The 12,844-nt window shown below is 36.8% G+C and overlaps 1 pseudogene; it reads right to left on the reverse strand.

Moving 5' to 3' along the window:
* Positions 1 to 4,918: 4,918 nt before the first annotated feature.
* Positions 4,919 to 12,844, reverse strand: part of LOC119260303 (mannosyl-oligosaccharide 1,2-alpha-mannosidase IB-like) — a 124,293-nt pseudogene continuing 116,367 nt past the window's right edge.

Below are 12,844 nucleotides of genomic sequence, written 5' to 3' on the forward strand. Positions count from 1 at the left end.
AGGAAGGAAGGAAGGAAGGAGGGAGGGGGGGAGGGAGGGAGGGAGGGAGGGAGGGAGGGAGGAAGGAAGGAAGGAAGGAAGGAAGGAAGGAAGGAAGGAAGGAAGGAAGGAAGGAAGGAAGGAAGGAAGGAAGGAAGGAAGGAAGGAAGGAAGGAAGGAAGGAAGGAAGGAAAGAAGAGTGGGGCAAATGTGGCCAAGAAGGAGGAAGTGGTCATATGTTTAAAAACACCTTTAGATGATGATATTTTCTTTAATTTTGATAGCTATTTTAATTATTAGATTTTATTTTAAATGACTCAGATTATATGCGTTGTCTTTAAAATCTTTCATTGGTTTTCCTTAGCAAAGAATCTGCCCTTAAATGTGTACTCAAGACAGCTTCACCCAGAGTAGAGGCTGACAGAGACATGCAGGTATATGGTCTTAGAATGGAAATGAGAGTGAGATTTAATGGAAATCACTTGCAAATTCAACCTATTTCAATGATAGCAAGCATAATTATATGAGAATTTTAATTTATATTTTCATTTTTAGCTTTTAGTCAGTTTGAATTTCTGTGGAAATACAACCTTGAAAGTGAACATTATAAAGCTGCTTATAGGATAAAAGTTACTTATTTTCTCAAAAAGAAAAAAAAAGTAAGTCTGTTCACTAAAATGTCATAGGTAATAAAATCTGTTTTCTACCAAGTTGCACAGATGTAAGTGCTTTTTTTAAAAATTCCTATACAATAAAAATGGATTTCTTTTTCTAACACATATATATCATGGACTTCTCATTAAAATATAAAATATGCCAAAGAAGAGAATGTTGGGTTTTAATTAAATTGTTTAATCACTTCAAATAATTTTATGAGACAAAAGAAAGGAAAAAAAGTTTGTCTTTTCCCCTTGTGGATAAGATAAACATAATTTTCAAAATCACAATAATATTAAAAATACAAGTGTCTTACATATGTTTTTACTGAGGTAATACTGGTTTTATGACACTGTATATGAGTTAGAGAGGTACAGGATCTCACCTCTAGCTGTATGTCACCACACCACACCCACCACCAAGTCACCCATAGTTCTCCAGTGTTAACATTTTTATTTATTTGAAGAGTTTTCTTTAGATATAATTAACAAACATATAATTCAGCCATTGAAAGTAAACAATTCAATGCTTTTTCTATATACACAGGGTTACACAACCATAAGTGCAATCTACTTTTAGAACATTTTTGACCCACCAAAAAGATAAATAAATAAAAGGTTAAAAAAAAAGCCTGTAAGCCTGTAACCTCCCCCTTTACCTCCCTCCACCCATAGCCTTAGGCAACCACTAATTTACTTTCAATCTTTATAGATTTGTTTATTCTAGATATTTCATGTATATGCGATCATATAACAGTCTTTCTTAACTGTCTTTTTTTCATTTAGCATGTTTTCAACTTTCATCCATTGTATAGTATGTGAGACTATCTCATTTCTTTTTATTGCTGAATAATATACTATCATGTGATTATACCACATTTTATTTCCACATTCATCAGTGACTAGATATTTGGTTTTTTTCCATACTTTTTGGCTACTATGAATAATACTGCTCTGAACATCCATTATAGGTTTTCTATGTGGACATATGTTCTCATATATCTCAGGTAAATACTTAAAAGTAGATTTACCATGTCATACGCAAACTCTTAACACTGAGGAAATGCCAGACTGTTTTCCAAAGAGCTACACCATTGTAGATTCCCACTTGCAATGTATGATGGTTCCAATTTCTCCACATTCTCACCAATACTTCAATGAATTATCTTGTCTTTTCTGATTGCAGCCATCTACTGAATATGAAGTGCTATCTCACTAGAATTTTGATTTGCATTGTTCCAATGACTACTGATGCTGAGCAATATTTCTAGTGCTTACTGGCCATGAGTCTTCCTTGAAAAAATGATTATTCAGATCCTATGTTAATTTTTAATTAGGTTATTGGGTCTTTTTATTAATAAATCATAAGAATTCTATATATACCAGATAAGTCTCTTATCAGATAGATAATTTACAATAAAAATCTGTGGGTTGTCTTTTCACTTTCACGATGACATTGTTTTCAGGACAAAAGTTTTAAGTATTGGGCCTCCCCGGTGGCGCAGCGGTTGAGCGCTGGGTTGCGAAGCTGCGCGCGGCCTCTGCGGCGCCGGTTCGATCCCCGGCTGCTCCCCGGCCACCGGAGGAGGGTCCCACATGGCGCGCAGACCTCTCCTGCCGCCCGCTGCTCCCCTCAGCAGTGTACTTGGGTCCTTCTGCCTGCTCTGCTCCCCGCTCTGGCTCTGGTGAATTCTCTCACCCTCCAGCGCTTCTGACTGTACCCAGTGCATGTATAAACAAAACAAACAAACAAACCAGCAAACAAATAAATAAAGCATGCCTCTATAAAAAAAAAAATTAAAAAAAAAGTTTTAAGTATTATCTAGTCCAACTATTTGTTTTTCTTTTGTGACACTTTTGATTTTGTTTTCAAGAAATCATTGCATAACCTGGGTAATGAATTTTTTTTCTTCTGAGAGTTTTATAGCTTATTAAAAATATTGACTTGTTTAATTTAAATATCTCACATACTAATAAAAAGTTAAATAGGAAAGCTATCAAAGTATGAAAATAAACCTTCAGAATTCCAAGTTGGGCTTCTTGAACAAACATTGTTTCATAAAATCTTCAAATTCAAAATAAACATTAGGCTAATTATACTGCTCCCAACTTCTCTTGTCAATGGAAGCTGTTTGTATTAAATATGAATAACATGTCTTGCACTGTGAAAAAAAATTCAAGGGACAGAAAAGTATAAATATTAGAAATTTATCTTTTAATGTAGCTATTGATAAAATTTAAATTATTTTTCCTGTAGTATAAAGAAATGGCAATTTATTTCAAAAGAAATAATTTTGCAATCATGCACAATTGAAACTTATATAATGTAATGCAATGCTACCTCAACTTAAAGAAAACATAGATGGTAAGAGAATGCTCCTTATTTATATCCAAAATTTAGAGTGATGTGATTAATTATATCACACTTCTATTATTTTGAAGCTATTTTGATTCATTCTGTGGATTTCTGTGAATATCCTTGGATTAAAAATAAAAGTAGAATTTCTCCTTTGCATAAAACATTTGTGTCCTCTCCCCATTCTTGATGGAATATTTAGGTTTCACCATGTTTTGTTTTTTATTTAATAAGTTGCAAAAGTAATTTGACTCCTCAAGTTAAATTCAGTTGCCTAATAATATAGTGAATTTTGCCAAGCTGCATAAATAAAGTTGTAAGTTGAGGGACTCTATTAAGTCTATAATGACATTAAAGTGAATGAAGTTTACTTGGTAGATTTGTTGGTTTAGAAAAATAATCTCATGCCAGCAAAACCAAGGATTTCTCTTAGAACAACTTTCAAGGCAACAAATTATTCTTCCACTCTTTGCCATGCTATCAACAGTAGACTGAACAACAAGTACAAAATTCCAAACCCAAGCTCGTAATTATGGTTATGACAAATAGCAGTTTCAAGGATTCTCTGTGGAGACAAAGACTTAAAGAGCATTCTTCATAAGATCATGCCCTCAGAAATATCAAATTTAGCTAGGAAAATTCAATGAACTAGATTAGTGTTTGAAATGGTTGCCAGTCTGGTCATCTAACGGGAAACCTGAAAATTCAGACAAAGATAGTTACTTCTGTTCTATTTTTGAGTCTTCTTGCTCCTGATGCAGTTGTAGTGTTCATTTATTCTTGTTTATTTTAGTACATTCCACTATTAAACATGAAGAGAAAAGAAATAAACAAAATGTAAATATTTGGTTTGAAAGCTGCTCCACTGTGGAAAGAAACAAATATATAATTGGTTCCAAAGGCCATCTCTAATTCCTTCAAGATGCTCCATAGTCTTGGCTGATTCTTCGGAAGCATAGTTTCCAGACTCCCAGACTCTTAAAAACAATATAGTAGTAATGGGCATAATTTCTCCTGTGACCATATCACTAACAATAAAAACACATCAGATCTCTATTTTACACATAACAGAATGTTTTAGTCAGGTATAAAATGAGATCTTTTCAAAGTTGAGATATCTAAAAGTTGAAAGATTTGTGGGGATAACAGTGTTTCACTGAACCATGTTGACTTAAACAGCCCAAGTTTTCAAAAGCTCCCTCTCCAGACCAACTCAGTAGTGGGTCATGAAAAAAAGTACAGTTGAAAATGATCTTTCTGGAGCTGCTTTTATCACAAATCAAGATTTCCTGAAAGTATCCCTGTAGCTAAATGTAACACATAAATTAAGCCTAAAGGGTTAAATTACTTTCAGATCCTAAGAGCATTAAAGAAAGAAAAAAAAAAAGCTTATCTGAACTTTTATCCTTGAGGCTTGTACTTAGAAACACAATCTGACATTCTAAGTAGTAAATACAAACAACCTGAGCTGAGTTCCAAGATAGGGCAAAGACTTTGGCTCACAGAAGATCATTCTTGTTCTGTTCTTGTTTATCCCTTTGCAAACAAAGCCATAGAAAACCAGGCAACATAATTTCATAACAAGATGGACACAGAAGGAGACAATGGTAAAGCCATGGCCTCCGTACCATGGTAAAGAGGCAAGGCAACTAGCACCATGCCAGATCTGGTCAAGACCAAGCTTGGGGGCTGGGGGAGGGAGGTGTGAATGCAGTTCCTGGAAACTCCCACCTCTTTGTCAGACATCCTGCCTATGCAGATCTTTTGACATCTCCCCCAATTCAATATTCCCCCATTCCTGCTCCTCCCCAATTCAAAGAGAAGGCCTTCAGAGCATATTTCTTTGCCAATGAATAAAGTTCTCCTGAACTTTAAATCTTGATTTAAAAGTCTTTACTGGGCTTGCTCCAGTGATGGGTAAAAGAACTCAACCAGTTGGTAACAACACAATCAGAGGATGAAACTCTGCATTAAATACCTCCATAAGGGTAAAAGAATGTCACTGAAGAACAGCAAATACAATGTTTTCATGTTTCAGCAAAGAAGCTCTGTGGTACATCATCATGTGCAGGAGTGGAAGAATATAAATCCTTTACCCCCACAAATCTGCTAATGACTCAGTGAAACTTTTCAAAAGCCAGTGGGGCTTCCCAGTCCCCCTACCTGTATCTTGAATCATGAGTAAATCGATATGTACCAGTAAGTTTCTATTACTTCTGGGCAAAAGATGTAATACTTTTTCAACCTGCCATATTGCCATACCGCTACTGCAATATCAAACTTGAATGATTCAGGATCTAGTTTTAATGCATTTCTGTCATTTGACGTATGACATATTTGTGTAATTTCCACCTCTAGCTCTAAATAATACCAATTTTATCCATTTTAGAACCATCTGCTCCGAGTACAAACCTTCCCCCAAGACAGGGCCTCCCTGGCAGTGAAAGACGATAAGTCTCAGCACTATGAAGTTATCCACAGCCACTGCAGCATGAGTTCCATCCCCAGCCAGGGAGGTAACCCACATGGCACAGCAGGCTTCTCCTGCCTTGCCCCCTGCTCCCCTCAGCAGTGTATTTCAGTAGATCTACCTGTTTTGCTCCCCACTCTGTCTCTGGTGAATCCTCTCACCCCCACCCCCACCCACCACAATATGCACACACCCCCCTCTGGCCTGCATCCCAGCTCTTATATGCACAAATAAATAAATCTTTAAAAAAAATAGAACCATTTGCTCCTAGTGTAAGCCTTCCCCCAACAAGGCAAGCCAAATACCCCACCCTCTTTTCCAAGTGCCCATCTTTTCATTTTTCATTAAAGGAAAGACCTCCATGAAATCGCTTAATAAGGATGTTTTTCTATAACCTCAATAGCAACATTATCTATCTTTCCCTACCTGGTCTATTTTTTCTGACATCAACCATGGTTGTGTTGCCAAATACAATCTTATTAACCAATGGCACAAAAATAAAAAAACATGCCAACAGTTTTTGAGAAAAGAACCAGTTTAATGTAAAGATACTTGGTGGGAGATTGGAAGCAATATTTTTTTAATATTTTATTTTATATAATTCTTGCATCATTTTTCATTTTTGCAAAATGTATGCATTTTCATTTTGGTTATATTTCCCATATAGTTGCACCCCACCCACTTGTTTTGACCCTAGTCCTTCCTCTCCCCACCCCTCCTCTGACCCATAGTGTATCTGGTTTATAGTTGCTTGTTGATTTTGATTTTTACTTTGTATTAATTAGTCTTTTTCCTGGTCCCTTATTTAGGTTTTCTAAATTCCTGCTATGAGTGAGACCATCCGGTATTTTTCTTTTTCTTTTTCTTTTTTTTTTTTTTATTTGGGGCCAGTTTTTCCTTACTTTGCTGCTTTATTTTTTCAATATTTTATTTTATATAATTCTTACATCATTTTTCAACTTTGTACAATGTATGCATTTTCATTTTGGTTATATTCCCCATACAATCGCACCCTTATTTTGACTCTGGTTCTTCCTCTCCCCACCCCTCCCTAATCCCCCCCCATAGGGTGTCTTTGGTTTATACTAGATTGTTGATTTTGATTATTACTTTGCATTGATTAGTCTTTTTCCTGGCCTCTTATTTAGGTTTTCTAAATTCCTGCTATGAGTGAGACCATACGGTATTTTTTTTTTCCTTTCTGACTTATTTCGCTGAGCATGATCCCTTCTAGCTCCATCCATGTTGCTGCAAACTGCATGTGTTTATCTTTTTTGATTGCTGAGTAATATTCCATTGTGTATATGTACCATACCTTCTTGATCCAGTCATCTATTTTTGGGCATTTGGGTTGTTTCCATAGCTTAGCAATTGTAAATAGTGCTGCTATAAACATAGGTGTGCAGGTGCCCTTTGGAATTACTCTTTCTGTGTCCTTTGGGTAAATACCTAGGAGTGGAATTGCTGGATCATATGGAAGCTCTATGTTTAGTAGGTCAAGAAATCTCTACATAGCTCTCCATAGTGGTTGGACCAGTTTGCACTCCCACCAACAGTGCAGAAGAGTTCCTTTTTCTCCACACCCTCGCCAGCATTTGTTGTTGCTAGTTTTTTTAATATGTGCCATTCTCACTGGTGTAAGATGGCATCTCATGGTAGTTTTAATTTGCATTTCCCTGATTACAAGTGATGTTGAACATTTTTCATATGCCTGTTGGCCATTTGCATTTCCTCTTCAGAGAAGTTTCTTTTTAGCTCTTCTGCCCATTTTTGACTGGATTATTTTCTTTGTTTTTATTGAGTCTCATCAGTTCTTTGTAGATTTTTGTTATCAGTTCTTTATCCTTAGTGTTGTGTGCAAAAATGTTCTCCCAGTCGGTGGGGTTTCTCATTGTTTTGGTTATTGCCTCTTTTGCTGTGCAGAAGCTCTTTAATATGATGTAGTCCCAGCTGTTTATCTTTGCCTTCACTATCACTGCTTTGGGTGATGTGTCTGTAAAGATGTCTTTGATGTGCATGTCATGTAGTATTTCACCTATATTTCCTTCTATGTATTTTATGGTTTCACGTCTTATGTCTAGTTCTTTAATCCATTTTGAGTTGGTTTTTGTGCATGGTGTGAGGTAGTAGTCGAGCTTCATGCTTTTGTATGTAGCGACCCAATTTTCCCAGCACCATTTATTGAACAAACTTTCTTTGCTCCAGTGCATATTCTTTGCTCCTTTGTCAAAGATTATTTGACCATAAATCTGTGGGTTTATTTCTGGATTTTTTCTTTCTGACTTTTTTCGCTGAGCATGATCCCTTCTAGCTTCATCCATGTTGCTGCAAACTTAATGTGTTTATCTTTTTTGAGTAATATTCCATTATGTATATGTACCACATCTTCTTGATCCAGTCCTCTATTTTTGGGCATTTGGGTTGTTTCCATAGCTCAGCTATTGTAAATGGTGCTGGAAACAACATTTTTAAATCAGTCTCCTTGAGTAGAGAGCATTGGGCTGTATTTATGGGGAGAAGAATAAATATTAAAATTCAAGTTGGATGGATGGACCTGAAGGGGATAATGCTAAATGAAATAAGTCAGAAAGATAAAGACAAATACCAAATGGTTTCAGTTATATATGGAATATAGAGAGAGAAAACAAAGGTTCAGATAAAACCAAACCAATAGCAAGCCCTAAAAAACTGACCGGAATTAACACCACAAGGTATGTGGGGAGTGGGAGGACACAGCAGGAAAGGGAGCACAATGGCCTATGGTGGAGGACTATGGGGAGGTATCATGTTGTTTGGTGTGGTGTGAGGACATGCATCTGAGGAGGTATTATCCTGTATCTGTGAGTCACATACAATGTTGTAAACTAATGTTACCTCAATATGTGTGTGTTTACTAAAATAATAAAAATTAAAGTTAACAGAGTATGATTGGTTGTTTTCTGCTAAATTATGGTGTACTTGAATTTGGATCCGGAACTGCAACATAACGGAGCACCCCTTGCTTGTTAATATCATCCAACTAACCAGAAGTCACATATTTCAGTTCTTTCTCCTATGGCTATTTTCAGTAAGGGCAATGAAAGGTCACCTCCAGGACAGCAAACACTCTTCTGGGTCTGTGCTCTGAATCACAGTCTGTCAACTTATGAAAACTCAGAATTTTTTTCCTTGTTTAAAATGGTACCCCATTTTTGTACCTTTTTGCAAGCTCACCTGCTATTCTTGCAAGACAGTAGAATACCATGCATTTTCAGCAAGAATTCATAAAAGCAATCTTCTAGACCACCAACATATACATAATACCAACCCAAGTACCAGTTCTTGGGTTCAAATACTTTGGATAAAGATTATTTGCATTACTTAATTTTCTTAAGTCATTTCTGAATCTACATGAATGATCTTTTTTGTGGTAAACTTGGTCCTCTGTCAAGTAGCTAGCTAAAATGGACAAACTTCATGTGTAGTGTACCAAATTCAGTAAGAATGCTGCTACCTACAAATATCCAATCCCAGTTTCACCCAAATTTCAGTTTACTAACCCAGAGAATTCCCATAGGTATATTAAAAGGAAGAATGAGTTTATCTCAGTTGGACTGCTTTGATTTCAAATATCTCCTCTCCTGGTAATATGCTATAACTATAAATAGGTAAATGCAATAAATTAAATGTTGACTTCAAACACAGACACCTCTGAAATCACATTGAAATCAAAGTTGTCTTCAATCCATTTGTTGCCCATCTCAGATTTCATCATGAAGTCCCATGATATAAAAGGTACCCAAAAAATCTACTGTGGTAGCACCCAGTTGTGATTTTTCCAAATATACTTGCAGAGTGCCCTTTCCTTGCAATAGTTCTAAGTTCCTTCTGGCTCCATCTACATAGTCTATAAATATCCCAGGCATGTTTCATCTCTTTAACTTTTTACCCTTTTCTTTCTAATGTCATTATCTTCTAGGAGGCCACCATTTATTCCTGAGAGGTTTGGTATAGGGGCAGGAGGCAGTGGCTTTTCTATTTTGTCTTGATTTCTTGAACTGTTTTAATTTTCTGTTCAAATTTCTGCTCAGATTTCCTTGCTCCACTTTTTACATTTTTCTTTTGCATCTTTTAGGATCTTCTGGTAATCAGGTAAAATAATTTTCTCAAGCTTTCAATGTACCTATGCTCATTGTGTGCCTGGATCCAGAAGATTCCAGGGTATCTAGCCCCTTTGCTAGCATCTACATGAGTAGTTAATACTTCTTCCAAACCCAAATCAAGGGGTTGCATTCTGAAGAGAATTGAAGGAGAAGAATTTCTGAAAGGAAAAACAGTATGATGAAGTCACTTAGAATAAGGAGAAGAACAAACTTCCCAGAAAGTCTCAAGACAGTCCTATGATGTGGGAAACAAGGTAGCCTCAGGTTGAGAGGCTGGATTCTTTGTCAGGGGCAACAGAAGTTGGCACAGCCATTGTTTTCACTTGTAGACAGATTATGTTATAAAGGTCTCAACTCAAATGTACAATACATTGAACAGTCTTCAAAATGAGAAAACTCAATTTTTCTCTTCTTAAGGAATTGTGTTAAAAAGTCCCTCTTTCATCCAATTACATTCAAAAATGTGTGTGGCCTCCAAGCCATCTGCAGTTTATATGCTGTGATATTTTCTTTGCCATTTGGCTTTCAGTACCTTGCCAAGTAATTACAAATCTCCTTCTCATTCTTAAAGCTAGATGAGCAAGCAACACTGCAGGAAGTATGCAAGATGGGTTCTCCCTTTTCTGCATTCCAGTAAGATACTTCAATGTGAGCTTCTACCCCAAAAGGAAGTGTGATGACCTCCAAGGACTTGGTGATAGAAAACTAAGGGTCTCCAAAAAGGAAGAATGGTGGAATGGCTCCACCTTACCAGGAAACTACAATAGCTCTACTAGTTGAAGTAGCAGGAAGAAGGTCTCATACTCCTATTTCTCCTGACCTGGTCCCCAGGCTCCAGGCAAAGGGGGAGGGGGTGCACTGACACTGTACACTAAATGACTGGCATAAATATCCAAAATAAGTTCATGGTCCTGACCTCCACTGCTGTTGCTACCATGTAGGCCTGTCAAAGAGTGGAATCACCTCCTCTCACAGTCACTGGACAATTTTATAGCTTTAATTTTTGCATTCAGTACTAAAATTCATGTGTGTTATTTCTGTATATGGTATGAGGTAGGGATCCAACTTCATTTTTCTGCATATGGATACCCAGTTTTTCAGCACTATTTGCTGAAAAAGTATCCTTTCCCCGATGGAACAACTGTCTTCATATCCTTGTTAAAAATAAATTGACTCTACATGTGAGACTTTATTTCTAGATTCTCGGTTCTATTCCACTGATTCATCCCTATGCCAGAACCACATTTTCTTTATTACTCAAGTGCACCTAACTGAAAATGTAGGCAGCGAGGGATCCGAAATGGAAGCCATGAGTTGAAACTTTAGACCCAGAAAAAAAGCTGGAAAGCAAGAGAGCCCCTGTCTTACTGGCTGTACACACTGGGTATACAGCTTCTATAATAAGGAGCTGAGGTGCAGATATAGGGATGGAAGGGATCAAGTCAGAAGTCAAATGTCATGACTCATTTTGTTCTTATATTGAGTAGATTTTTTTGAATGATTGTGATTACAGTCTATGATATTAGGACAATTCAAAAACCTTAAATGTTTGGGGTTTTCATTCAGAAATTGTTGTTTTCTAAAGAAAAAGTATACCAAGCTCCTATGCTCTGCCATTCTAGAATTCCCTTTGCCTTTGCAAAATCTGATTATTGTAACAATACTTTGAATTGAGGAGTATCTGACATGTTTTTCATTTTTCAAATAAGGTGAAACAGGTTAAATGTAGTAGAAATTGTATACCAGGAAACAAAACATATGTCTCCCACCAACTGGTTTTATCTGTTCAAGCTGCCTGTGTGGTGGAATAAGTTGGAAAAAAAGTTCACTGAACTTAAATTACTTCTAAAATACATCTGATTCTGAGAGCCTGTGTTTTTATTCTGTTGTTGCAGTGTTCAAGAACTATGCAAAGATGCCAGAACTATCTAGGTAGCAGTTTTGTCAAATGTTATTAAGGAATATGACTTCACTAAGTTTACTAGACTTCTTCTGAATATAAAACAAGTAGAAACAGATCAGTTTGTGATAACAGCCTGAATAGGAGGTAGAAATAAATTTTTCTAATGGTTCTTCTATTGGTTTCATGTTATACAATGTAAAGAAAGCAAAAACATAAAACCACAGGTACACACAGATAGTTAAACTCATAGTGCAACCTGCTACTTGAACAAAAATTACAGGGCCAATCTAAGAAAAAATTGGGATGATTTTTTTCTCGTTCTATGACCTTTCTCCCTATGTTCTGGCAACAATGCCATCTCTCTCCAACTATGCCTGTTTGGTAGGTTTGTATTCTTCTCTATTATCTCAAAACCTGCTTCACAACTATTTGATTAAAATCCTACATTAAAACATGGTACCCAGGGCCTCCCTGGTGGCACAGCAGGTTGAGCACCACACTGTGAAGCTGTCCACAGCTTCTGCAGCATGTGTTCAATTTTGGCTATCTAGGGAGAAACCCACATGGTGCAGCAGACCTCTCCTGACTTGCCCGCTGCTCCCCTCAGCCAGTCTACCTGTTCTGTTCCCCACTCTGTCTCTGGTGAATCCTCTCACACACACCCCCACACCTCTGGCCTGTACCCCAGTTCTTGTATGCATAAATAAATAAATCTTAAAAAAATGGTACCCACTTAGTTGTCTGCATGTTTATTTAGGCTTGAATTAAAGATTACCATTTTATTTTTGGCATCCTGAAGGGAGTAAGAAGGAGATTTTAGATTGCACTGAGGCTCTCTTCCTTTACACCCTGAAACTGCTTGCACATGTGTGGTTTTCCACTCAACTTACATGTAAGTATTGTTCTACAAGAAAGACACCATTTCTGCTTATATAACTGAATCAGTCTCCTGAATTTACACCTCCAGTCCCTCTATCAGTCATTGTGACAGCACTTCACAGCAATACAAAAGGAGAGATTGAACACAAAGGTAACTGGTCTACCTACCAGTCAGCTGTGATTACAGCTCTGCACATCAATGTTTAGACTACAAGGCAGTGTGTATCATCTATATCACAGTGCAGGATCAGATGAACTATTTGTTGTTCTTCATTATCTGGGAAAACCCAGAAGGGAACACAGAGCACCAGCCACATTATGTGTCACCTTTCTTACAATGAAAAGTAAAATGAGGTCAGAAATGAAAATTAACTTATTCGGGGATTCAGAATTCCACTTCATTTTGCAGTTAAACAATAACAACCTACAGCATTTCTATTTAACTCCTTTAATATAGGC

The sequence above is a fragment of the Talpa occidentalis genome, unplaced genomic scaffold (genome assembly GCF_014898055.3).
Source record: "Talpa occidentalis isolate TD23 unplaced genomic scaffold, MPIMG_talOcc4v2.1 talOcc4.6, whole genome shotgun sequence".
Lineage (NCBI taxonomy): Eukaryota > Metazoa > Chordata > Mammalia > Eulipotyphla > Talpidae > Talpa > Talpa occidentalis.